Source organism: Canis lupus, unplaced genomic scaffold (assembly GCF_011100685.1).
Source record: "Canis lupus familiaris isolate Mischka breed German Shepherd unplaced genomic scaffold, alternate assembly UU_Cfam_GSD_1.0 chrUn_S2240H2440, whole genome shotgun sequence".
In the NCBI taxonomy this organism is placed as follows: domain Eukaryota; kingdom Metazoa; phylum Chordata; class Mammalia; order Carnivora; family Canidae; genus Canis; species Canis lupus.
Window position 1 is genome coordinate 1 of NW_023331127.1, and position 27,666 is coordinate 27,666.

A 27,666-nucleotide genomic window follows, 5' to 3' on the forward strand; every position below is an offset into this window, starting at 1 on the left:
TTAGGGTTGTGAACTGAGTCCTGTGTTGGGCTCTGTGCTGGGGATGAAGCCTGCTTAAGATTCTCTCATTTTCCCTCTGCCTCCTTTCCCCCATGTGCTCTCTCACTCTAAAAATAAATAAAAACTTAAAAAATAAGTACCAGAAATATATCAGTGCTCTGTTACTATTGAATTAAAAATGTTTTACTGTTAAAATGAAAAAATGAGGAATAAGGAAAAATCTATTTTTCAGTACTATTAATATTGCTTTGAAACATGAGTACCAAACTTTAACATGTGTTAAAGAACCTTAAGTTTTGTTTAGATGAAATGATGGACAAGAAATAATTTATGAAAGGGTTTTGCAACTGAAGATAAGGACAATTAATTGAATTTATAGTAGAGAAGGATTTTTTTAAAAAGTCTCTGTTGTCAGAAAACTTGTACTGGTTTCCATCCCTCTATCTCTCTGCTTCTCTCTCTGCGCTCTCATGAGTAAATTAAAAAATATTTTTAAAAACCTGCTTATGTCTTGACAGTATGTATGTACGGAGTTGTGACATAAAATGTAGCTCACAGCCCAAGAACAGTATAATCAGAGGAGAAGTGCCCCTCTGGAAAGGAACCATCTTCTGACACTCAGTAGCAGTATGCCCATGGGGCAATTTACCTTCCCTTTCTTCTCCATTTCCTTATTATAAAAGGAAGAGACAAACTATTACCTAAGGCCTCTCCCAGTTAACAGTCTATGGAGTCTGGACAAAGGGAATGGAGAGTGGTGGATCAAAAACTAGGAGGAGGAGGGAAGTTTTCCTGCCGCTTTACAGGAAGGAGTCCTATTTTTCTGCCTTCCATCAGCCTTGAATACTAGCCCTCTTAGCCCAAGACTCTGTAGCCAGGCCTGATGGTCAGTACCAGCAGGAACAGGTGCACCCAACCCCTCTCCACCCTTTTTCTTTAAAGGAGTAGTGACAGTAGATGCTCTGTGTCAGTTCCATTCTAACTCAGATTTGTCTGGGAAGCTAATTTTGCTGGATCCAGGCAAAGCATTAGACTAAATCAATATTCTTTCTGCCTTTGGTAGTTTCCTGGGTGTAAAACAGGGGAGTGAAATAGGAGTTCTAAAATCTAGTTCTGAAATTCTGTTTTAATAATTGCCAATTTACCTTGAGCCTCCTTCTTCATCTTCCACTGGTGCTGCTCTATGAGAATATCTGTTTTGGAAGAAAACATATCACAGGTACCCATCTCAATGACCATGCCTCCAAATCTGTATTCATTCCTTTGTATTTTAAGTCTTATTCAGCCTTTTTTGAGGGCAGGAATTCTATTTTTTAGTAGTCCTTTGACTCTTCCATAGTCCCAACTTGGGAACTTGTGTGCAGCTGGCAATACATTTTATTGACTGTTTTAGATGACATCCAACAGGTAATTCCTATTAAAAATTCTTAGAAGTGGGATCCCTGGGTGGCGCAGCGGTTTAGTGCCTGCCTTTGGCCCCCGGAGCGATCCTGGAGACCCAGGATCGAATCCCACTTTGGGCTCCCCGTGCATGGAGCTTGCTTCTTCCTGTGCCTCTCTCTCTCTGTGTGTGTGACTATCATAAATAAATAAAATTGAAAAAAATTCTTAGAAGTAAGAAAAGAAGTATCTACCAGAAACCTAAATAGCAACATTGTTTTAAAGTCTAGGACAAGAGTAGAATGCCTATTATTCCTGTTACTATTCATCATGCTGAAGAGGTCCTAATCAATGCAATAGGAAAAAAACTTCTTTTAAAGATTCCAGGCATCTCAATGCAATAGGAAAAATTAAGTATTGGAAAGGAAGAAACAGAACATATTGCATATGAAATTATGGACAACCTAAAAGGCCCAAGAGAATCAACTTAAATTTACTGGAAGTGGGATATCTGGGTTGCTCAGCAGTTGAGCACCTGCCTCTGGCTCAGGGCATGATCCCAGGGTCCTGGGATCGAGTCCCACATCAGGGTCCCTAAATGGACCCTACTTCTCTCCTCTCCCTGTGTCTCTTCTTCTCTCTCTGTGTCTCTCATGAATAAATGAAATCTTTAAAAAAATAAAAATAAAAAAATAAAAACTAAAAAATAAATTTTACTGGAATGTGATATGAGAATTCAGTAAGATGGCTAGATACAAAATCAAGAGCTCAACATACAAAATGCAGTAGCTTTCTTATGTTCCACAAATAAACTAATTAACAAATGGAAGAATGGTTCCATTTATAATATCAATAAAAGGAGGACACCTGGGTGGCTCAATGGTTTAGCGCCTGCCTTCAGCCCAGGGTGTGATCCTGGATCCCGGGATCGACTCCCACATCGGGCTCCCTGCATGGAGCCTGCTTCTCCCTCTGCCTGTGTCTCTGCCTCTCTCTCGGTGTGTCTCATGAATAAATAAATAAAATCCTTTAAAAAAGATTAAAAATATCAATAAAAGACATAAAGTACCTAGGAATAAATTTACAGCAAAGAAGGGGGAAGACCTTTGAGATGAAAACATTAAAAGTCTTCTGAAGGACATTAAGAAATTGAATATATGATACCGTGTTCTAGAATATTGCAAAGATGGTCAATTCTCCTCAAACTCAATGCAATTCTATTCAAATCCCAAGAGAGTTTTTCTTTTTTTTAAAATAAAAACTGTCCAGCTGACATATGGAAAGGGAATATGCAAGTCTAGCTATGAAATGTATGAAAAAAGGAGGTCAAAGAGCAGGAGCTTAACTCTACCAGACATCAAAATAGGTTATTATAAAGCAATTGGAATTAAGTATATAGAATGATATGGGAAAGGAAACTGGACTGGATAAGAGTCCAGATAAGAAAAGTATTTTAGAGACGCCTCAGTGCTGAGTGGTAGAGCATCTGCCTTTGACTCACAGGGTGAACCCGGGTCTGGGGATCAAGTCCCACATTGCGCTCCCTGAGACGAGCATGCTTTTCTCTCTGCCTATGTCTCTGTCTCTGTGTGTGTGAGTCTCATGAATAAATGAAATCTTACAAAAGAAAAAAAAGAAATAGTATTTAGATCTGTTAAGAAAGAATGAGCAATTCAATAAAAGATTTTAAAAGTAACTGGTTCTTTCTGTAGGGGGAAAATGTTAGATCCCCTACCTCAACCATACCTAAAAACAAGCAGATTCTATACAGGTTAAAAAATATAAATTACAACAAATATAAGTAGAAGAAGATAGTATAAAGGCAACAAATGCCTCACTAACAAGACCCACATCCCATAGGCCACAAGGAAAGAACTCGCAGATATGGTGACAGACTCAAAACACCTCCTATTTTTGTAGTCTCGCCCCCTTCATCCTTGGATTGTTGGTCATCTTCTGGTGATTGTAGTTGGGTTCCTGGAGAGGGAACTGCAGAATCCATGATCCCGGAAACTCTGTGGTCAGATCCCCAAGGTGGGCACAACTTTGGCTTTGAGTCCTGAGAATTCCAGTCCCACTTTCCCCAGGTTCCCCTTCTTGGGGCTGGCCTAGTGAGGATCTCAAGCTACCAGTAAGCCCCCTCTCCTCCCAACCCCTACCACTCACCTCCAGCACATTCTTCCTGCTAGATTTCTCTTTGGGGGCCCAGGAGAGAGAGGGCCCCCTCAACTCCACTGTGTACTCAGGGGTAGAGAGCTTGGGAGGCCTGCCTCTGTGGGAGAATCATTGGGGGAAGCAGAGTTACTGGGAGCCCACAGTTCAGACAGGCCTGCCACAGCCCCTGCCTCCAATCCACCAGGCTCCCTTGGCTCAAGGGCCAGAATGGGGAAGGGGGCACCCAAGGGTTCCTGGAACCCAGCGGTCCTGGGCTCGCAGGTCCTTTGCTGCCTGCCCACCCAGGAGAGGAAAAGGGAAAGGCACAGCCCTTGTCCCGGGGAGCAGGGGCCCCAGTCCCCAGTCCGCCTGCCTCCCAGGCTGGAGTGGCCACCCTCAAGGACTGCTCCCCATGCCCAGGGTGGCTGGAAGCGCTTGTCATGGGCTGAATCCACTGTCATCACCCCCTGCCAAGGCCCGGCTCCCTTGTCACTCATGATCCACTATTGCAGACCTAGCCTCTGACAAGCCAGATCAAGTAAAGAGCTGCACGAGTCAGGAGCAGATGGGGCTGGAGGTGGGGGGCAGGCAGTGTCCCTACCCTGGGAGCCTGGGCCTTACCAGGCCGCCTGCAGCTGAGGCCTTCGAGTCCTTGAAGAATGTCAGGACGCCACCCTCCAGCACCGTCCAGGAGGCACTCCAGTGCTTCTTCCTAGGTGGAGGTAGGGAAGTGGGGGGGTGGGGGGCTGGGCTTGCATTTGGCCCTGAGCTGAGGCCCCCTTCCACCCCAGGAGCAGGGCACAGAGCTTAAGAACACAGCTCAACTTGGGCCATCCAACGGTGAGGGCTGGACTCCCAATTCTAACACTTGGTAGCCAAGGGACCCTGGGCAAGTTACTATCTCTAGGTGCCTCAGTGTCCTCATGCGACTTCTTAGCAAGCTGCTATAAGGATTAACAAGAGCCGGGAGGGGCTCGGTAAATGTCATCGTTAAGGCCCACTCTGCCGTGGTCTGGGTGCAGCCAGCCTCTTACCGGAGCCGCTTCCCCTTGTCCACCGTCTTGGTGCGATGAAGCACACCGGCCTTGTCCAGAGTCTTGATCTTAGAAAGCCAAGGGGAAAGAGGAGGCAGTTAAGGGGCTGGGCCACAAGGGGGGCAGAGGCTAGTCTCCTCCACAGCCAGCAACTCCTTACAGGCTGGCCTGAGTCACCACTGAACCCTCCTTGCCGCTGGTGCAGGTGGGGTGCCAGTTTCTCAGACCCAGGAGGAGAGATTTTCTCCCAGTTCCCAACCTCACGCATCCCTGGGGGGTGGGGGATGACCCAGACCCAGGCCCAGGCTAGTCGCTGGGGCCTGTGGGGGAGACATGCCCAAGTCTGTCCCGGCCCCCACAGCCTTCAGGAAGCCCCTGTGTCTTCTGTGGGGGTCCTGCCAAGGCCTACGAGCTCCTTCCCTTCCCTTCTCCTCAGGGGGGCTGGCCTGGGCTGGGGTCTCACTGTCCTGGTTGGATCTGCAGATGCTTCGAGGGGCAGGGACAGGAACCTGAGGAGAGAGAGACGTCATCTATAATCCCCTCCTCTCTCCCCAAGGCTCTCCCTATCCCAGCTGGTTACCTGGGGCAGCTCCCACTGAACTGAGGTGTCTTCTGGGTTGTAGAAGTAGGGCTTCCCATGTTGGTCCTCCAACCGCACCCACTGTGGGAAGAAGGATGGTCAGGGCTCTCAGCCCACCTCATGGGAGGCAGGCAAAGTTTCCCCCTGTACCAGAGCCCAATTCAGCCCCAAGGAGTTTGGAGGGTCAGGTGCAGGCTACCGGCCCAGGAGCTGCGGTTTATGGTGTTAAGGGGAACTACTGGAACTACTAGTGAGGACGAGGTGGAGGAGTGACCGGGGGGCTGTCCGGGCACATCTGCCCGCTGCCCATACCTGCTCTTGGGTGTAGTGGTTGGTGTAGAGTGTCTGGCCCTCGGGGCTCACATGGCAAGACCAGCCCGGGGGCGCGGCCAACGGAGAGGTGGGCCGAGGCTCACTCAAAGAGCCCACGGGGGAGTAGTCCTCCTCGGGGTAACTGGTCAGCGACTCGGGGTAGTCCGTTTCAGGGGTAGGGGGCTGCAAGGAGCAGGAGACAGAGTCAGACGCTCTCCGAGCCAGTAGGGACCCTGGGCCCTGCCCTTTCATAGCAGGCCACGCCCCTCTATAGCAGTCCAGGGGACTGCGGGGTGCAGGAGGCGGGGCCTGAGGCCTGAGTCACCCCGCACCCCCCGCACCCCTCCCCCCCCCCCGCCCCGCGCCTCATCCTCATTCCCGGGGGGCGGGGGCAGGAGGCGGGGTCCGAGGCCTCAGTCACCCCGCCCCCCCTCCAACCCTCCCCCGGCCCCGCCCCTCTCCCTCATTCCCGGGGGGCGGGGGCAGGAGGCGGGGTCCGAGGCCTCAGTCACCCCGCCCCCCCGGCCCGGCCCCGCCCCTCACCCTCATTCCCGGGGGGCGGGGGCAGGAGGCGGGGTCCGAGGCCTCAGTCACCCCGCCCCCCCCCCGGCCAGGCCCCGCCCCTCACCCTCATTCCCGGGGCGGGGCAGGAGGCGGGGCCTGAAGCCTCAGTCACTCCGCCCACCCGGGCCAGGCCCCGCCCCCTCACCCTGCGGTCCCCGGGGTCCAGTGGGCTCAGGCCTGGCTGCATGTCCTCCAGCGCGTCCTCGGGCTCGTCCTCGGGCTCGTCCTCCAGCTCGTCCTCCGGCTCGTCCTCCCAGACGGCCTCGCCCGTCAGCGGGTTGTAGAAGAACACCCTGCGGCTCTCCTCATCCCAATACTGGCCCCAGTCTGTCTCGAGGCTCTCGCGGCTGCCCACCGAGGCCGGAGAGGTGGCTGGGCTGGCGGCGCCCTCAGAGGCCTCGAAGGGCGACTCCCAGGTGGTCACGCCCGTGTCTGGGTTGTAGTAGTAGGGGCGCCCGCTGCCCGCGTCCCTGTGCGTCTCCCATGCGGGGGGGCGGGGGACCGAGGCGGTGCCGGGTGACGTGGGCAGGGGCTGCCTCTCGACGTTCTCGTACACGGGCTCCGGGGGGTCGTCCACCTGTGGGAGCAGGAAGGAGGCGTGACCGTCAGGGCAGCTCCGGGGTCACCCAGTCCCGACCCAGCCACTTCCCACCTGGGCGACCTTGGGCAAGTTGGAGTACCCCCTGCTTCAGTCCCGCCGCTGCACAATGTCTGCCCTGCCCGCTCCGGAAATTGTAGTGAAGAGAGAATGAGGAAATATTCGTGAAGGGGCATTGTCAAATATGAAATGTCCCAGATGCGTAGGGCACTTACATTATTTATTAGCAATAATAAAATATCGATATCTTGAGTTCTCCCAGCTGCGCACTCACTGTGCACTCCAGGGGGCCAATCAGAGGTTGGGCAGGAATAGAGAAATGGCCTGGGCCCCATTCCTTTTCCTCCCCATTCAGGTCACAGAGGGGCAGGGCCCTGCTGCACTCTACAGCCCCCACCCCTCCTTCCTTCCTGTCCCTGAAATCTCTGGGACTGGAATCCGTACCACCTCTGATCTGGGACTGAAACTTCCTGAATGTGGTTTTTGCAGACCTCAGGATCAACTGCAGAGAAGGGAGAGAGGCAAGCCAGATGGGAGGAAGGAAGGAGGAGCTAGGAAAGATGAGCCCCTCGTGCCCTCCAAAGGAAAGCGAGGTGGGCTGGAGGGTCCGGCCACACACAACATACCTCTGGTCATGCTCAACACCCCACTGCTCCTTGCGGCCTGCGGGGCAAAGTCTACGCCTTTAACAGGGCACCGGAGGGGCCTGTCGCCTCTCTGTCTACTTTATTTCCTGCCATTCATGGCCCCCTGCCTTGAACTTTATGCTCTAGTAGCCTGGGGCTGCTGGAGGCTCCACCCTCCCTGCTGTATATCTTTTATGGGCCTGGATCCTTCAGAGTGCCTAGGCCCATCCCCACCCCTTTTTTCACCTGGCCCACTCCAATTCCTTCTTCAGGACTCAGCTCAGGTGTCAGGTTCAAGACCTTTCCTGAGATTCCTCTGGCGTGCCCACCATCGCCTAGCACCCTCAGCTGGCCAGAGGGATAGATAAGGACACTCTTAAACCCCAGGCAGCAGAAGAGCACCAGAAGATTAAGACTGTTTCTAGGATGATCTAATGCTACGGGGGAAATGCAGACTTCGACATGGGGAGCAAGTATATAGTTTCAAATCTGTGTTTTTAGAAACCCTCCAAAATGCTAACAGAGATAGTTATCTCCTCTGGGCAGTATAGTTATGGGGATGGGGTATTTATTTATTTATTTATTCTTTAAACTTTTCTCAAAATTTTGTACAATCACCCTCCCCCCCGCCCCGCCTTTTTTAATCACAGAACTGCCTGTGATGCCTTCACTAAGCTGTAAACTTCCCAAGAGGGGAAGCCGGTCATGTCAAGGTGGCATCTCCCTGGGCCTTAGGAAGGCGCCTAAAAACACACTCGTTTGTCCCACAAAGATTCACCTGTCCGGTGCACGCACTGTTCTAGGCACTGGGGAACGCAGCAGTGAACAAAGGGACCCACATCCCTACTGGGCAGCCTGTGTAAATGGTCAGGGAGCAGGGAGGGAGATGAGCAGGGTGAGAAGTGAAATGCACAGCACAGCACGTTGTCCGTGGTAGTTACTGCTAGCAGGAGACAAAGTGTCAGAAAAGCAGTGGTACAGTTTTAGATCATCAGGGGCAGGTCCCAGGCATGGAGGGAACAGGAGGAGCTGGATACACCAGATCCTCACTCCTCTCCCTCACCCTGCAAGCGCTTGTGTGGCTGAGACAGAACCCCCCACCCCACTTCTCCTTTCTCTCTGTCCACCGCAGCCATCCCATATTCCACCCACACCGGCCCATGGACCCTCCCGCAAACACAAAGCCACCTCCTATCTCTGCACCTTTGCTCCAGTGGGTCCTTCAGCCTGGAACTCTCTGCTCTCATACCTGCCTACCCAGATCCTGCTCCTCTGCTGGTGCTCTGCTCCAAGCCTCCGGGAGAGGCCTTCTCCCTCAGGAGAGACGTCTGGCGCACGGACATGCTGTTCATCCCTCTGTTCGGGCCCGGCAGCATTCCGCCTTGGGTTGTCCACTCATGTCCACCTCTGACCCCAAAGGCGGGGTTTTGTTTTTGAGCAGGGGACCCAGGATGATGTACTTGACCCCAGTTGCCCTCTAGCTGCTGGCCCAATGCCCTGAAGCACACATCCAATCCACCAAAAGTACTTATTGCTTGAGTACAAAAGCCAATTCCAAGCCACATTTCAGCAGCAAACAACAAACAAACACACCTGACACCACAGGAGACTCAAGTTAGCTTTGGACAAGGACTTCCTGGGAGTGGGGGTTCAGCACAGGAGTCTCTTTGGGAGACCAGGATGGAGGCAGTGGACAGAGGAAGGTGGGTGACCAGACACATCTCCCACCTGCCCCAGCTGGACCTGCTGAGGCAGGCACCTTCCCCTCCTTGGGACAGGGGCTGGGAGGTCATGTGGGGCATAGATGAGCTGAGGAAGGAGCCAGGCTCTATGGAGCGGGGATTTCCACCTGCAGGCTGCTAGTTTTGGCTGTGAGTCCATGGGGAGTCCCAGGCTGGCCAGGGTGATGGGGATCTCACACGAAGTAGCCCTAGTGGGTACAGAGGTGAGACCTAGGAGCTGGATGTTTAGGCTCTCAGCATGAGGGGGCTGTCAGAGGAAGAGAAGATGCAGAATCGCACTGTGGGGCTCCAGGCTGCAGACCAGAGGCCAAATGGGGGCAGGGCAGGGCCCCTGGGAGGGGCTGCCCCAGAGACACAGGCTGCTTCAGGAGGTAGGAAGGGGCTTTCACTGGACGTGAGCAGGCAAAGTCCAACCCCCTGTCAGTGATGCTACAGCCCTGTGGTGGGAGCTGGACCACACGCAGCGGCCCTGAGGCCCCTTCAAACTCTAGAACTTTCTCCCTGTAGAGCCCCTCCAGTGCTAGGATAAAGCCAGGATCAGACTGGATCCCCCTGTGCCCTCTGGCCTTCAAGGGGAAGCTCGTGCAGGTTAGAGCAGGGTCTGCCACCCTGCCCACGACTCCTGGAGGTCCAGGCAACACCCAGTGACAGCCCATCAGTGGGGCCCTGACTAGGCACCAACAGCTCTCGGGGCCCAGATCCCAATCACAACAGAGACACGGGGGACAACAGTAGGAAAGGGGAAGTGGTCTCCTACCTCAGCGGCAAGAGGGGCTCTGGCTCTCACCACGCCCAGCTGCCCAGCCCCGCAGCCCTCCCCTTGCCCACAAGCAGGTGGCAGGCCTGCCTCTGCCCCTGCGCTGATCACCATCTCTCAGGGTCCCCCTGCAGCCCCTCCCAGGCAGGCGAAGGCCTTGGCAAAGGGAAGAGGAAAGCAGGGAGGAGTCCCCGAAGTCTGAGAGATGTCCTGCTCCGAAGCTCCGCTCAGCCAGCCCCTGAGAGGGTCAGAGAACAGAGGCCCACTAGTGGCACCTTGATCCAGAGGCCCTCGGCCGTCCCCACCAGAGGCTGAGCTTGCCCCCAAATGCCACGGCCCCCTACCTGTCCCCGCAGGGCCTGACTCCGCCTCCTGGTCAGCCTGGCAATCATGTCCACCATCCTGTCCCCTCAGAGCTGCTGGGACGAAGCCCTGGGCAGGCTTTAGGGGTGGAGCCAAGGGGCACAACCCCAGGGCTGGCACAAGGCAACAAGGAAACAAGAAGTGGCTTTGAGATGGCGGGAGGCTGAGCCTCCAGCCCATTTCCTGTCAGGGCTGCGGAAGTGCTGCCTGAGACAGAGGCTGCCTGCTGTGGGGGGAGGGGGGTGGGGTGAAGTGGGGGGGGTCTTAGGTCGGGGGTGTTTCTATGTGTCCAGGGAAGCGCCGGCCTTCCTACTCCATACTCTGATCACCGGCAAGGTCTGAATCCCAGGGCAGATACAGCCAGGGAGCAGGATGGCGCCAAACCGAGGTTGGGGGAGGGGAGGCCAGACAGCTGGGAGAGGGCAGAGGGGGCAGTTGGGTGCTGGGGCCCCAGGCTGGCGTAGACAGGACATGGAGTGGCCCTCAACTCCCCCAGTACCCAGGGCGATGGGGAAGAGGAAGCTTGTGTGTGGGGTGCCGGGGCGGGGGCGCAACGTGTCAAAGAGGAAGGGGTCTGGGCAGCTGTGGCATCAGATGGAGTCAGTGTCTGGAGTTCTGCAGCCTCACAGAGGACAGGAGGGATTCTGACCACACCACAGTCCACTCGCCTGACTGCCTGAGCCTGTCCCCTCCCGGTTCGCTCTCCAAGATGCACGCATGCATCCTCGCCTGGGTGTCTAATACGTGCACAAGTATGCCTGCGTCCCCACTCTCTAAGGACCCGGAGAAGGGGACAGGGACTAGCCTCTCCACAACCCCACAACCAAGAGCTTCCCCTGGGCCTGGTCTCTCTCCTGCTTCAGGCTCTGACCCCACCTTCCACCAGGATCCCAGACCCATTGTCTCCTGCTCTTCCATTCCAGTAACCCTCCTGTCCCCAGCCCTGGTCTTACTTCCTCCCCTGCCCATGCCCCCCAGACCACTCCTTCCCTGCACCCACTGTGGGCCCAGGACAGGGACACCCAAGGAGAGCCAGGCGTGGTGTAGATTTGGAGTGTGGGCCCTTTGGGCAGACCGCATCCAGAACAAGCCAGGGATTCATGCCCTACTCTGCCCTCCAAGCTCCTGTATTGCTCCCCTCCCATCCCAGGTGGGACTCAGAAGCCTGGAACACTGAGGGCAGAGAGGCCTGGGGTCCTCCCACTTGTCACACACATGACACATCCCACTGCCCCCGCCCTGGGGGACATGGGCCACACGCAAAATAGGTCACCAGGAGAGATGGAGCCAGGCCCAGAAGATGGGAAAGGCCGGAAACTCTGAGCTGGCAGCAGGCAGGAGCTGGGGAAGGAGAGAGAGGACGTGGGTGTGGGGACCTGAGCCCTCAGCACTGCCCCGCTGGAGAACTAGGGAGCAGGGTCTTCCTGTGGCAGGAACCAAGAGTGACAGTACAGGAGACTGGGACCACCGAAAAGGCAGCCCACGTGCTGTTCCTCCTCTGTAAGAAGCTGGGCCCCCCAGGCCTGGGGTCTTCCCAGGGGGCTCTGGCCCCCCACCACAGGGGCTGAGCCAAACCCACACAGCTCTGGCCTGCTCTTCTTGGTCAAGGAGCTTGGTTCCTCAGGCTTCCAGTCTAGGCTTCCCCTCAGCAAGAGGAGGCGTGACCACAGCAGCTCCCCAGTGGTGTCCTCCTCCCTCAACCGCATCTTCACGCCTGGCCTGGCCCTCTAGAGGCACACGGTGGAGGAGGGGACAGAACAAGCCGGCTGCTCTGTCCTCACCTCTTCTCCCCAAAACCCTCACAGGAGGCTTGTGGCAACCAGAAAAATCCTATCAGCTCTCTGAAGCCAGAGGCAAAAGAAATGCCTGCAAACCAGTGACTGGAGCCCAGAGACTGGCTCAGGGGGGCTGCCGCGGGGTCGGGACCTCCTTTGCTGACTTCAGTGCCTCCAGAGCTGAGCGGAGGGAGAGTGGAGGATGGGTTGTGATCTTTGCCTCAGGGAGCCTTGCAGGGTGCCCAGAGCTGGCGTCCTTCCCTTCCCTGAGCACGCCATCTCCAGGACGGAGTCCGGGCCTCACTGTACCCACCCCCAGCCCTGAGCCACAAGTCCACTGATGTGCAGTGGGGGAACTGGGGGTCCCCTCAGAACGGAGGGAACCACGCCTGGAGCTGTCCCCAGAGTCTGGTGTAACAGGTTTGGGCCGGGGCTCAGACCCCTCGTTTTGTACTAAAGCCCAGGTGAGGCTCAGTGTAACCTTACTGCTCGGCCTGTAGCCTGCGAAGACGAACACAGTAGCCCGAGGTCAGGTTCCTCTGTGGGGTTTAGAGCAGAGGCATCATCATTTGATTAAAGGGGGGCGGGGAGAATGACGCAGGATTCAGAGAAATGGCTTCTTGTGTCGCTGGTGCCCTAGCTTCTCCCTGGGCAGCCCCTTGAATCTCTGCACCTCTGTTTCTTTATCCATAGAATGGTGCTGTCATGCTCTCCCCGCTCCCAGGGCTGGCCTCTGTGGAGGCGTCAAGCCGCCCCCGGGATCCTACACCCTACACTCTACACTCAGGGACGTGGGAAAGAAAGCGGGGTGACACTTCCGTTTTTTTGGTTCTGGGTTTCGATTGAGTGCCCTCGGCTCTGGACTCTGCCCTCAGCCTCTTGGTGACCTCATGGGACTGTGTGCTTGGCCTGCTCCTCAGGGTAGGTGGGGTAGGGGGTGGAGCCCCTTTGCCACTCACATGCTCTGTGCTCTGGATAAGGCTGGCTGACGCCCAGGAGGAATCAGAAACCGTCTGTCAAGGAAACTGCTGGCTGGCAAAGGCTGTCATCGTGAGCCAACCGAGGGAGAGAGATGTGACAGGGGCCTGTCCCTCCAAATGTGTCTGCACCTGTACCCACCGCACCTCCTCACTTCCCCACTGGAGGGACCAGGTTCCCCCGTCCAAGAGGGCCTCCCGAATATGGGCCCCTGAGGATCCCACTGCCTCTTGCTCAGAAGCTGCCTCTCCACAAACCTCTCACTAACCCTCCCACTTGATGGCTGCAGGCCCTTTGGCGTGGCAACAAATTCCAGGTCTCTCCATCTTAAAAAGAAAATGTGTGCTCCTGGACCCAGCTCATCCTGCCTCCTTTCCGGAGCCCACCTGTTGAAGGTGTGTGTGTGTGTCTGCCGTCCTGCTTCTGACGTCCAGCCCACTGCCCGGGGGTCCTACAACTCCTTTGATGACAGCAGTGGTCCTTGGAGGGTCTGACTCTCCTCAGGACTTAGTCCTTACAGGCCTCTCCCTCCTCACCCTCTGGTGCCTCCTGGGCTGTGAGCCATGCTCCTCTTCCTCCGCTTAACTCCTTGATACTGGGTCTCCCATTTGCTTCTCACTCTCCTGTCCCAGGGAAGCCCAGCCGGATCTGTTAGCTTAACTACCTGCAAGACCATCTCCAGGAGCAAAAACCTGAGTGGAGTCCTGGGGGTCCTTGGTACACCCTACAAGCTGCATATCCCAGAAACCAAGTTCACCTTCCTCCCCTCCTCCTTCCCATCTTGGCATCATCTTGTTTTTGTTTTTTCTTTTTTTTTTTAAGATTTTATTTATTCACGAGAGACACAGAGAGAGGCAGAGACACAGACAGAGGGAGAAGCAGGCTCCCTGCAGGGAGCCCAATGTGGGACTTGATCCCAGGACCCTGGGATCATGACCCAAGCAAAAGGCAGCCGCTCAACCACTGAACCATCCAGGTGCCCCATCTCGGTTGTTCAAGCAGAGACCTAGAGTCCCCGAGGCTGGGGACCAGCCTAAGCCTTTCGGACCTATCAGTCCCCAGGTAACACAGGGGCTAGGGGAACATGGCAACCCCACCACAAGGAAGCAGAAATTCAAATCTAGAATAGATGTCCTATGGGGCTACCACTCTGGTCCCTGTCCAGGCAGGAGAAGAGGGAGGGAACCAGCAAGAGAGATTTAAGAGACAAATGAGATGCATGGTCCTTGAGCTGATTCTGGTTCAAACAAAGTGACTATGAGAGATTTGTTTTAGGACAATGAGGGACATTTGACTATGGCCTGGATCTTAGCTGATATGAAGGAACTAATATTAATTTTGTTAGATATAATAATGGGTATAGTATTGTGGTTATCGAAAAAAACATTTTTAAGAGATACAGGCTGGGGCACCTCAGAAGCTCAGCTGGTTAAGCGTCTGCCTTTGGCCCAGGTCATGATCCTGGAATCCCTGGGGCGCATAGGGCTCCCTGCTCAGCAGGGAGCCTACTTCTCCTTCTGCCTCTTTCCCCTTGCTCATGTTCTCTCTCTCACTCACTCAACATCTCTCAAATAAATAAATAAATAAATAAATAAATAAATAAATAAAATCTTGTTAAAAAAAGACATACAGGCTGAGTTTTTAAGGGATGAGATAGGATAAATTCTGGAATTTATTATTTCTCAGCAAAAAGAAAAAAGAGAGAGAACTAACTTGACAAGAATTGTTAAATCTAAGTAATAGGTATAATTATATTAATTATAATATTCTTTTCACTTCTTTGCATGTTTGAAAATCTTCATAATAGGGACACCTGGGTGGTTCAGTGGTTGAGTACCTGCCTTTGGCTCAGGTCATGATCCTGGGGTCCTGAGATCGAGTCCCACATCAGGCTCCCTATAGGGAGCTTGCTTCTCCCTCTGCCTCTCTCTGTGTGTCTCTCATGAATAAATTATAAAATCTTTAAAAATTTTTTCATAATAAAAAGGGGAGAAAACCTCCCTTAAACTTGTTTGCTCTTCTGGATTCTCAGTGTTACTACTCCAAGGTGTTCACTGTTTCTTATCCAGAAAGACAGGCCCTTCCAGCTCTCCCCTACCCCTGGTAGTAATTTCTCTCCTTTATGACGCAGCTCTGGCTCTAGGAAATCTGGAAACATGGCAGCTTAAACATGTCCTGCTTCTTCTCTTCTCCTGGACGCTACCCTCAAGGAAGGGGCTGTGCCAGCTCCTGGGCAGGGCTGGCTGGCCGGAGTAGAGGGCCTGAGATAGAAGCTGGAACCCAGGAGACCCCGGGGCAGACCAGGCCACCATAGGACCCTAGGGGGAAAGCAGGGTGACCCCTAGGAGCTGACAGGGAGTCAAACAGGTGGGCTCAGCACTCTCTGCCCAACAGGCTGGGGATGCCGAGGAGGCAGCAGGCAGGGAGAATTCTTGATGGTGTCTTAGAAGAGGCTGCCCAGCCCGGCTGGCCCACTGGCAGAGACCACCATTCCTCTGCTCTAGGGCCGTGCCTAGTGGGGACACTTCAACAGCTCATCCCAGCCCCAGTGAGAAAAGACACATAAACCCCACTCCTCCTACAGGACAGTGGCTGGAGAGAGGTGGAGCAAAGAGAACAACCAAATCTACCTGGGCTGCAAGACCCTAATACAGCAGGGTCAGGACGTGCTAAAGACCAATCACCAATCCGGGTAGGAAGAGGAGTTTGTCAGTAAAAGGTGGCAGGATAGGTGGATGGCCATCCAGAAAAATAATTAAAGGTGGGTTGACATCTTACTCTGTCCACTCGGATATACCCCCAAATAGATCAAAGATTCAGACATAAAAAGCAAAACCATAAAAATACTTAAAGAGAAAAACATAAGCAAAATTGTATATTAAAAATAAAAAAGGCAGAAGGGCACCCGGGTGGCTCAGTGGTTGCGCATCTGCCTTTGGCTCAGGCAGTGATCCCGGGGTCCTGGGACTGAGTCCTGTATTGGGCTCTCCCTGCAGGGAGCCTGCTTCTCCCTCTGCCTATCTTTGCCTCTCTCTGTGTGTTTCTCATGAATAAATAAATAAAATCTTAAAACCAAACCAAACCAAACAAACAAAAAAGCAGAGACTCAAACTCTCAAAGCCATACATTTGACCACGTAAGTGCATCTTAAGTCATTTGCGTGGCCAGAAAATAACATTAGCAAAGTCAGAAGAGAAACTTACATGACAACTCCTGTAAGAGATAGAGGGCTGTTTTCCTTCGTATGGCAAAACCTCCTAATAACCAATAAGTAAAAGACCAATAAGTCAATGGAAAAATGAGCACTGGCTCTGAACAGGTTGTTAACAGAAAAAGGAAAACAAACAGTCCTTAAATCTATGAGAAGATGCTCACTCTCACTGAAAAGAGAAATGCAAATTCAAGCTATCCTAAAATCATATATTTTACTATTGGATCAGCAGGAAACGACATCTTGTTGACACCTGGTTGGCAAGGCTGTGGGGGATCAGACACTCACATTTGTGTTGGTGGGAATGTAAATTGGTATAAGCCCCCAGGAAAGGGACAGCAATTTGGCAAAATTTAACAAATATCCATCGTTTATCCTTCCACCCAGCAATCCTACTTCTGGGATTTATCCTTGATTTATCTGCACGTGGGGTGAAAGATTATCTATTACAGGATTGTGCATAATAGCAAGAGATGGGAAACGATTCAAGGGCCCATCACCAGCGGACCGGTTGAAGAATTTCTGATACATCCGTACAGTGAAAACCATGTAGCTCTAAGGAAGGAGACTGATACTCTCTCTGCACAGACTCCAAGATATATTGTTAAATCAAAAAGGCAAAGAAGAAGCAAGATGTGGTGTTGTGTGTACTGCATGTTACCTTTACGGAAGAGAGACAGAAAAGCAAGTAATCAAATGTGTTTTCATACAGGTTTGTGTTTGCATAAAGAAACTCTGGCAGAATCGAGAAAGAATTAATGAAAGTGGTGACTTATGAGTTGATGGAGAGAACAGGGCACAGAAGCAGGTGTGTGTGGGGGGATTTTTATTATATACTTTTTAATATTGCTTTTATTTTTATTTTATGTTTTAAAGATTTCAGGGCAGCCCGGGTGGCTCAGCAATTTAGCGCCGCCTTCAGCCCAGGGTGTGATCCTGGAGACCCAAGATCGAGTCCCACTTCGAGCTCCCTGCATGGAGTCTGCTTCTCCCTCTGCCTGTGTCTCTGCCTCTCTTTCTGTGTGTCTCTCATGAATACATAAATAAAATCTTTAAAAAAGATGTCATTTATGTATTCATGAGAGACACACACAGAGAGGCAGAGACACAGGCAAAGGGAGAAGCAGGCTTCCTTCGAGGAGCCTGATGTGGGACTGTATCCCAGGATCTCAGGATCACTACCTGAGCCAAAGGCAGGCGCTCAACCACTGAGCCACCCAGGCACCCTATTGCTTTGATTTTTAAAAACCGTGAAAGTACATTATCTAATTTTAAAAAAAATCTTGCTATTAGCAAGATAGAAGGGCTGGAAAACACAGTGACTACTGGAACAACAACAAAAGGGAAATCTTCAGGAGATTCAAGTAAGACACTAAAGAAAAAAAAAAGACTACTACTTTAGAATTTAAAATATATCATGTACTACTCATTGAAGGTGAGGACAGTCCCTTTCCAGACTCAAATTTGTGGCCTGGAAGAGAAAGCAGGAGAAATATCTCAGAACTGATGTACGCAGAGGCAAGACATAGAGGGGGCAAAGCTACAAAGCTGGAGACGCCAGTCAAGAGAGCTAACGTGCAAATGAAAGAAAAAGGCAAAGACCCCAATACTCATGCAACAAAGAGATTTCTCTAAGCTGAAAAAAGACCCACGGCTATCCGGAGACTGACGGGGTTTTATGAGTTCCAGGAGGAGGAGTGTTGAGAAAAAGCATCCCTCCCTTCTGCACATCCTAGAGGGGATGTTTGATCAGGAGCCGCGGGGAAAAGCAGAAGCCACGAATGAAATGCAAGGGGTAGCAGGACAGCAGAGGAACAGGACAATCAGGAGCAACCTGATAGAAGGGGGAAAAGGAAACCCGTTAAAGATTCTGAAAAGAGTGCATTATCCCAACAAAAAGACAGTCAGTTTGGGTTTCCAAATTCAGTGGTAGGAGATATATATATGAAATAGACGTAAAAACATGATAATGTTGAATATAGAAGGATACTGAGAGATACCAGCAAGTGCAAAAAATAAAACCCAATAAAATAGAAAGAGCGGCCCTGCTTGTAACAGCAAGATGGTGATTCAGGTTGAAACCACCCACCGGGTAAAGAGGGACACCAGGGGATGATACAAAGGCACACTCTGTGATGCCAGGACAGTCAAAATCTGTGTGCACTGCCAACAAAGTTGTAGTTAAATATAAAAAGCAAAACCTGAGATGCCTGGGTGGCTCAGTGGTTGAGCATCTGCCTTGGCTCAGGGTGTGATCCCGTGACGTGATCCCGGGGTCCTGGGATTGAGGGATTGAGTCCTCCCCGCAGGGAGCCTGCTTCTCCCTCTGCCTGTGTCTCTGCCTCTCTCTGAGTCTCTCATGAACAAATAAATAAAACCTTAAAAAAAAAAAAAGCAAAACCTGCTAAAAGTACAAGATCTTTACAAAGAAAATCTGAGCGAGAGATGTAATAAACCTCTATTGGAACTGGAGTAAAAGACAAAAACAAAACGAAGTCTACAAAGGAAACACAGGTTTCAATAACGTAATCGATCAGCTTGGCTTGATATATACCAGACCTTATGTCCCTTAGATGGAAAATATACGATTTTTCCACTATGAAAAACTTAGAAAAACCATTTATTTCTTCGGTCACGAAGGAATCCATAGAGAAATTTAAAAATGGAGATTTTGCAAATCTAGGAAAAATGAATACTTTCCTAGGAAAAAGGCAAAATGGCCAAAGTGAACAAGAAGGAGTGGAAAACGTGAAAAGACCAAACTACCGTTGATGAGAAAAAAAGTCTGCCCCTAACAAAGCACCAGGTAGGTCCAGAGGGTTTCAGGGAGGAGGCTGAATGGTAGGAACCTCTCGGATTCAGCTGCTGTTCCCCTTCCTTGGCCAGGAGGCAATCCTAAGTTTCTCTCTAGCGACTGGCGGGATTCTGGGGACTCTGGGGACAGCTCCTCCAGCGCACTCCCACGGCATCCTGCAGGCACCCCTGCCACACCAGATCCTACCTGTGGGTCTGCTAGCCCATCTCTCTTCTGGGACAGAAAACTACCTGATGGCAGGGACCATGCCTTGTTTCTCAGTGGCACCTGCCATGTACTGAATCCATGACACAGTAGGTGAAAAATCGCAGTGCCATTGTCAGTGTACCGGGATGCCCCGGGGTCTGTAAAAACTCTCCCACACAGAGTAAAGCAGAATGGATGAAAAGAAGCCAAAATGCTAATAGTCATTATTATTTTAAAAAAGATTTTATTTATTTATTCATGATAGACAAAGAGAGAGAGAGAGAGGCAGAGACACAGGCAGAGGGAGAAGCAGGCTCCATGCAGGGAGCCTGACCTGGGACTTGATCCCAGGACTCCAGGATCACGCCTTAGGCGGAAGGCAGGCACTAAAGCGCTGAGCCACCCAGGGATTCCCTCTAATAGTCATTAGAGTGAGATTGCCCATATTCGCCAAATATTTGCAATGGCGTTAAGCTATTTTTTTAAAAAAAGATTTTATTTATTTATTTGAGACAGAGAGATAGAGCACGAGTGGGGATAGGGGCAGAGGTAGAGTTCTCTATCCTATACTAGGATCCTGATCTGAGCCAAAGGCAGATGCTTAACCTAGGGAGCCTCCCCAGAGCCCCTCCTTAAGCTATTTTTATGGGGGGGGGGATAGTAATTTACAAGTTGAGAAGATTCCAGGAGCACTCCAGTTGCGTGCAGCAGAGGCAGGAAGGCCCCCCTCTGGCACCTTTCTTGGTTCCTCTGGCTTCCTCTCCTAGGCCAAGTTGGCTCAGCCCCCAGGACAGACATGGAAGCCCTGAGAGGGACCCCTGCCCTGCTCACCCAATGCCTCACGGTGGACCTCCACTCGGAGGACCCATAGGAGCCCAGAGCCTGGGCTAGGCAGAAGGGTCCTGCAGGCTCTGCTGTGCCTAAGCAGCTGCTCTGGAAGTCCCCTCAACACCACAATCCTTCCTCAATTTGGCAAGAGAGCCTCCTGCACTTGAGCAAGGACCCCTATGTCCCTCAGACCCAGTCCCTGGCAGCACCATTTCCCTCAACGCCAATCAACCTCAACTGTCCCCTGACCTTCTAGTCTGGAACCCTGACCATGTTTGCATCAGCTGGGCCTGGCCCTCCCCACTACTGGACACAGACAGCTCCAGGAAAGGCAGAGACAACAGATTGAGTGAGAAGCCGGCCCCTGGCGCTCAGGAAGGAAGTGGGGAGGCAGGTGGACCCGTCTCAGGGGGGCTGGGGACTGAGAGGTGAATCATAAGGCTCAGGTTCAGGGGAGATCACCCAGGGGACTCCACAGAGCCATGGGGGCTGCCAGGGGCCTGGGAGGTTGCTCCTTTCTGCCCTGGGAGCTGTGGGTGGGGAGGACTACTGGTGGCCAGGAATGTGGGCTGGGTTGGGAGGGGGCTACCCAAGAAGCTGCTCTTTCATGGGTCAGGCCTTAGGCTGGGCAGTGGGGCTCTAGGGTCAGCCTGGGGCTGCAGGTGAGTCATGGGGAGGGAAAGGTCAAGCCAGGTGTGAAGAAACCAGCCGGGCCAGCCCAGGGCTGCTGTTCTCCAAGGGTGGGTGGGGGGGAGGTAAGACAGTTGCTGGGAGGAGGGCATACAGACAAGGGCGCTCACTGCCCCCCCTCCTTGGCCTCAGCTCCCCTGCTCCTCCTAGAGGGCCCCCTGGCTGGTCCCAAAGGGGGATCCAGGTGGAGGGATCCCTAAGGCCAGTTCCTTTGCCTTAATCACCGCTGCCTGGGGCGGCTCTTGGAGTCTGTCCCAAGGGGTGGGTGCCAGGCCTGGGATCCAGAGAGGAGGGTGAGGTGCCTGCCCGCCAGGCACCTGGCAGGGGAGTTTCAGCATGAGTGCAGGAAAAGACCAGGTGGAGGTCAGGGAAGGAGGAGAGAGGGTGGGAGAGCTGCCAGGGCACGACCCCGCCTTCCCCGGGCCCCATTGGGAGTTGAGGGGTCACTCACAGTTCTCAGCACAGGACAGGGAACCAGGGCCCCAGAGGCTCCTTCTAGTCCGGCTGCCTACTCAGGTGAGTAGGGCTGGGCTGGCTGCATAGGAGGCTGCCGAGGCCTCTGGCTGCACCTCTTTCCTCCCTGTGGCCAATGTCTGGGCAGCAGGGGCGGGCTCCCGTCCAAAGGGCCGGCCTGGGCCTTTCCACCTCAGAGGCCCTGGAGTGGGGATGGTGACCACACCCTGAAATCCCCAAGTCAGCAGGTCCCCCTCCCCCACTCCACCGCAACCACGGGGGAGGAGTCTCAGAGGCCCCTCCTCCTCCCTTAGAGGGGGTGGGGGCAGAGTGCTCCAGAAGGTGTGCCTCTGCCCTCTCCTGGGACAGCTTCTCCCACTGCGCCCTGGGTAGCTGGGTGCTGGCTGGTGGACGAGGGCTGGGAATTCCTGCCTCCTTCCCTGTGGCCGGTGCCCACCGCTGGGGACACGCAGGGTGCTTGGAAAGTGAATACTTGTTTGCCTTCCGATTGTCCTGTCCCTGCTGAGGGGAACAGGCTGGCCAAGGCTGTGGCCACCCAGCTGAGACTGCCTTCCGAGCTGCTGCGGGGATGAACCTTTGAGTGAAAGCCCATGGGACCACGAGCCCCTTTGGGACAGGATCGTGTCAGGTGTAACATGCTTTGCGTCCCCAGGGTCCAGCACTTTGACCAGCACACAGCAGGTGCTCATTACATGTTAGTTGAGTGGAAGGTGAATGACGAGCCTATAAAATGCCACACAGTGCAGAGGCTTCTCTCCTCTGGGGTGGGTCCCTGCCTCTGCTGATTCCTCCCCCCATGCCACCCTCTCCCCTTGTCCACTGGTCGACTATCCCCAATGACCCAACCCTGATCCTATGTCACCTCCACCCTCAGATCATTGCCCCTCGCCTCAGAGGAAATGGGTCCCTCCCTCTCTGTCCCGTCTCCCCAACCACCTCTTCACCATCCTCAGCCTCCCACTCTTCTGGCTCCTGACCGTTTGCTTAGATTTGGGGAGCCTCCCCCCTTGACCTCCACCTGCCTCTGGCCACAAAGCATCTCTCCCTTCCCTGCCAAGCTCCTGAGTTGTCTACGCTCAGCCGGTGTCCTTACCTCATCCCTCTGGCCCCTGCCTTGAGCCCTCAGTAACCCCTTGACCAGCTCCTGATAAGGTGGCTGCTGACCTCGCAGTCACCGTTTCTGATACATGTTTAATGGCCTTTATCTCACTTCTCCTTTCTTCTGGACGTTTCTCGGTGTCTGGACAGGCACTCTCCTGTTCTTCCTCCTTGTTGCCTATTCCTTCCTCTGGGGCTTCTCTTCCCTCCCTTTGTCTATTACCCGAATGTGGTGGGGCCTGACTGTCTCAGGTGTTCCCGGCCCCACGTCCACGCACTCTGCCCGCCCCCGGTCCACATGCTGCAGGCCACACGCTGCAGGCCTTCTGCTGGGCAGCAGGCCCCCTCTCCAGCTGCTGTCTGGACCTGGCGCCACCGAATAAACAGACCACTGTCTGCGGGGTGTGCGACTGGGAGACTGCGACTCATTCCGACTTCTCTCCCACCTTCCTCAGCCCGTCGGCCACTAGATTCCAGGGAATCGACTTCCCAAATCTCCTGTCATCACTGTGTGCCTGGGAGACCATGGAGGTCTGTCCTCTGCTATTCTCAAAGTCCCAGCCACGGGGGTCTTTTCTGAACCCCCTCTCTTCTCTGCTGAGAATCTTCCAGCAGCTGCAGGATTAAGTCCACATTGCTGGTGAGAGTCCATGAGGCCCTGCCTGGCCAGGCACTGCCCATTCCCCACAAGAGCCCCAGCAGTACAGGATGGGAGTGGAGCTGCAAGGCCTCAAGGGTGCCACATCTCACACCTGCACCCATGCCTCGGCACCACGGCACGCTGGGTGTCCTTCTATCCCAGATGGCCTGTGCCACGCTGGTCTGAGGCATCTGCCCTCTTGCCAGGCTCCTGACTCAGATGGTAGCTCTCCAGGGCTGGCGCTGTGCCTCATCAGATGCTTGGCAGGCAGGTGGGAGGCCAGTTCATGCTTAGTCAAGGAGTGAATGAAGGGGAAGGGTAGGTGCTGCCTCTCCTGCCTCCTCTAAGAAGGAAACAGGGAGGCTTACCTTTCAGGAAATTCCCTTCTCTAAATTCTGCCTTCGGGTCCCCTGGGTGGCTCAGCGGTTGAGCACCTGCCTTCTGCCCAGGTCATGATCCTGGAGTTCCTGGATCCAGTCCTGCATCGGGCTCCCTGCCTGGAGCCTGCTTCTCCCTGTGCCTGGGTCTCTGCCTCTCTCTCTGTCTCTCATGAATAAATAAATAAATAAATAAATAAATAAATAAATAAATAAATAAATAATCAATCTTAAAAAAAAGAAGGCTGCCTTCAATAACTAAGAGCAGACTGGGGATCCTTCCCAGGAGAGAACCAACTCCCCACCCTGGAGTTTGTAGGGGACAGGGGGTCAGGGAGACCCACACGTGACACTGGAATAAAGCAGGGTCACAGGGGAAACAGGAACAGAGATACCAAGCCTCTTGTTGAGATCGCACGGGGAATTAGGGCCAGAGGGGGGAGCAGGCTGAGCGTCTCGACCAATACCCAGGTCTCTCCGCGGACGCCCCGGTTCCTCCCGGCGCGAGCACCACCCCGCCATCACGTGTGTCCCCACCCCCTCACTCCCCGGTAACTGCTGCTGAAGAAGGAGAAAGAGAATATGGAAAGGCCCCGGAATGCGCCTCCGACGGCCTGCCTGGGAACGGAGGGGCGCCGGGGTAAGGAGCGCTGGCATCCAGCCATCTGCCCCGGAGAAGCTGGCCACCTGGCCCCCAGGGCCGCCGGGCGCAAGATCCCCCTGGCCCCCGCCCCCGTTCCTTCCGGGCGGAATCTGGGTCCGCGTCCTCACCCGCAGAATGCTGTTCCCCGCCATGGCCACAGGGGGGCGGGCTGCTCCTTGCAGAAATCAAAGCGAAGGCGGCGCCGAAGGGGATGCTAAATGCGACCCGGGTCTGCCTCCGTGCGGCGCCTGCTACGTGCCAAGCGCTTCCACGCCTCACCTCGTCGAAGGCTCACAACGCTAATCCTTTACACAGGAGGACACTGGGGCTGGGGCAATTAAGGGATTCCTCAGCAGCTGGCAGGTCACCCAGCAGGGTCAAATTCGAGTCTCTCTAGCTTCAAATCCTGAGCTCTTTGCACTGTAACCAGACCTGGTGGTGGGAAGACCCAGGAAGTCCCAGAGCGGGACGGTGCCTCCTTCCGCGGGGCATCCCAGACTCAGTCCTGGCATGTGCCAGGCAACCACGCTGACATCAAGTACATCAAGGACAAAGAAAGAAACCAGAGACACAAGGTTGGGGGGTCATCCATTCACCCTTTCCACCCGTCTTTGGGCCAAGGGACAAACTGAGACCCTGAGAGAGGAAGTGAATCTCCCATAATTACCCAGCTGGTGGCAGATGTCAAAAAGATGTTTGTGCATCCTCCCTCCACGTCTCCACACCCCCCTTCCCCTGCCGCAAGTTCCTAAAGCTCAAGATGTCAGGGCCATGGAAAGGATTCTGGGGATGTAAGAGCGTTTTAAAACCGTGCTCTATTTTCGGTTGCCCAAATCAACACAACCGGATTCGAAACGAAACGAAAGAAAACAAAACAAAACAAACAACAACAACAAAAAACCCTCGCTGTAACTAGACCTCTTCCTGAAACAAAAAATTGGTGTGCGTGCGTGTGCGTGCGTGCGTGTGTGTGTTTAGAGGGGAACTGAAATGACTGAAATGTTGGAAGAAGCCAAAACGGGAAGCAGATCCCTGACTTTCACATCCATTATCTCATCTGATCCCCAAGCGTCTATGAGACAGGGGAGGCGGAGAGATCCTGCAGGCCCAGGATCCCGACGCCTCTCGGAATGGTGCCACGGCTGTCAGGCAGGTGAGGTGGCGCGCACCTGCCAGCACGGGGTGGGCGGCACACCGTACTCCAGGTCATCTGCATTTCTGCAGGAAAACGAAGTGTAATAAATAAATAAAGACCACCAACGGCTTCACCCGGGCTCAAGTCCAACTTTGCCACCAACTGAGTTACGGAAAACACTCGCGCTTCGGGGAGCTTTGGCATTTCGGAATTGCAGATGTGATTGGGAGCCTGCACCCCTCTCGTTTCGTGGTTGAGGAACGTGGGGCTCCGCGTGAGGCAGCCCGTCCCAGAGCCGGCGGACGCTAAGCGGAGCGGGGCTCCTGGAGCCCGGGCGCAGCCCCCCGCCCGCCTCCTCGCTCCCGGGCGCCCCATACCTGCTGCGGGCCGCTCGTTCCCGCGCCGGGCCGCGCTCGTCCAGGATGGCCTCGTAGACGTTCCCCGAGTCGCTGCGCGCCAGGGGGCGCGGGCACACCCAGGAGCCGCCACGCTGCAGGCCTTGAAGCTGCCCGCGCTTCCCAGGAGGCCGGCAGGGGGCGCGAAGGAGGAGACGAGAAAGGGAGGAAAGGGAAAGAGAGGGAAGAAAGGGAGAAGAGGGAAGAGGGAAAGGAAGGTGGGAAGGAAGGGAAAGGGGGAGAAGGGATGGGGAGAGGAGAAGAGAATGAGAGGCAAGAAAAGGGAGAGAAAGGGAAAAGGCGGAGGGAGGAAGGAAGGAGCGGGAAGACAGGGAGAGAGGAGAGCAAGAAGGTAGTAGTAGGAGAGAGGGTAGGGGGACTGAGGGGCCAGGGAGGAGCGCGGGCGGCGGAGAGGAGGCGGCGGGGTCCCCGAGCGCCGGCAGCTCGCGCACGTACTGCGCCGGCAGGTAGAAGGGGCGGCCGCCGGGCTCGCGCCGGACGTGCCACCAGTGCTCCGTGCTCCGGCGCAGCAGCCGGTAGCGCTCGTTGGCTGGATGGCGACGCGCCGCCCGTCCTTGCCGGTGTGTACTCGAAGGGATGCTCCACCAGCACGTACACGTCCCCCTCGACGTCCGCCGCCATCGCCATCGCGGCCGCGGAGTCTCCCTGTGGGCACGAGGAGGAGGGGCGCGGAGGTCAGGGCCACCCAGCCGGGAGGCGCGCCGCGCTAGGGGGACAAGAGACTTGGTTGAGTCCCGAAGCCGCGTTCCTCCTGTGCCTTAGGGCCTTGGTATCTCCAAAACGGGGCACTCGGATAAAATAATCTCGAAGGTTCCCATGCCCACAGTCGCTGATGTAATTATGCCAACGCTGATTCTGTGGCATTGCTGATAAGATTTGAGCCTGCATTCAATCCCCCGGTGGGGAGGTTGTGGGTAATACTGGTCCAACTTTGCAGCCAAGGAAGCCTTGACTCAAAGAGATGGGGTTGACTGGCGGCGGTAAGTCGACACCACACTTGCCAAAAAGTTGCCTGAACCTCAGTTTCCCTGTCTGTGAAGTGGGAAAAAGAGCTCATTCCTTCCGCGCCCGCCCGCCCCCGCCCCCGCCCCCGCCCCCGCCCCGACGCCACCAGCCCTCAGGAAATCCGGGTCCACAGAGCCTCTTCCCTCCAGGATCCTGCGCCCCCCGCCCGGGCCCTCGGGGTCAGAGTTGAGGCGCGGGGCTCTAGGAGCTGCCCCGGCGCCGCTCTACCCCGGGGAGTGTCCCCGCTTCGCGTAGACCAAGGGCCTTGGCATGAGGCACCAGGACTGCCAAGGCCGGGGAACCGGTTCTCTTGGTTTCTCTTTTCTTCCCCAGCGGCTCTGCGGGGAACGTGAACTCGGAGCCTGGCCCGCCCAGAGCGGCCCGCACCGCCCCCGACTGCAGATCCCACCTCCAACCTCCCGAGAGAGGCTGGAGGGCCTGCCCACCTGCCCTGTGATCTCCACGTTGCCCCACGAGAGCAGAGCGGCCCCTAGAGAATGCACTACCCAGGCGGTGTCCTCCCCAAAGCTGTCCTGGAGTGATGGCCCCAACCCACCCCTCTGCATGCCAGCTTAGCTTGGCTCTGGGTGGGGCAGCCTTGGTCAGAGCCTAACTGTAAAGCTGCCCAGGTCTCACCATCAACAAGATGAATGAGTGACTTCTTGCGTGGCTGCTCCCTCCCGATCTTTACACTGACCACATCTCCTGCCCAACTGGGTCTCCCCGGGGGCAGCAGGTAGGAGCCCCTGTGGCTTGCTGAGGCTGAGGAACCCAAGGAACAGGGTCTGGCCGGCAGGGGTCCGGGTAGGGGCTCCTAGTGCCCCTTCCCCACTTTCTTAAGCTCTCCTCGATGGGGAAAGGGGTGCACAGTGGGCCCTGGAGGCGCAGTCAGTAAGCTGCCTGGAGCAAAGGCAACAAACCCTGGGAGGATACCCCTTCTCGTCACCTTCTCCTGGACCCCTGGCACTCGCTCACTTTGGCAGGGCAGGTCTCTGCGGGCCATGGTGAAGGGCTAGATAGACCTTCCAGCCAGCAAACGATGCAGGTTAGGCCCCCATCTCGTTGGGCGGGGCTTCTGAGGGCTGGGTCGGGAAACCTCGGGGAGCAGGAGCTGCCAAGGGGAGCAAAGAGGCAGAGGGAGGCTCCGGAGGGCTGCCCCCAATTCTGGGAGGGGCGAGGAGGAGCCTGAAGGAGTGTCTGGGCCAGTGGAGACATTGGGAGCCGGCCCAGGGCAAGAGAAGGCAGAAGAAGGAGGGGCGGCAGCTGGCAGGGCTGCGACTGAAGG

The 27,666-nt window shown here is 54.6% G+C and overlaps 1 pseudogene; it reads right to left on the minus strand.

The window, feature by feature from the left end:
- Positions 1 to 929: 929 nt before the first annotated feature.
- On the minus strand, positions 930 to 26,424 carry LOC119879054 (annotated as a pseudogene).
- Positions 26,425 to 27,666: the final 1,242 nt, after the last annotated feature.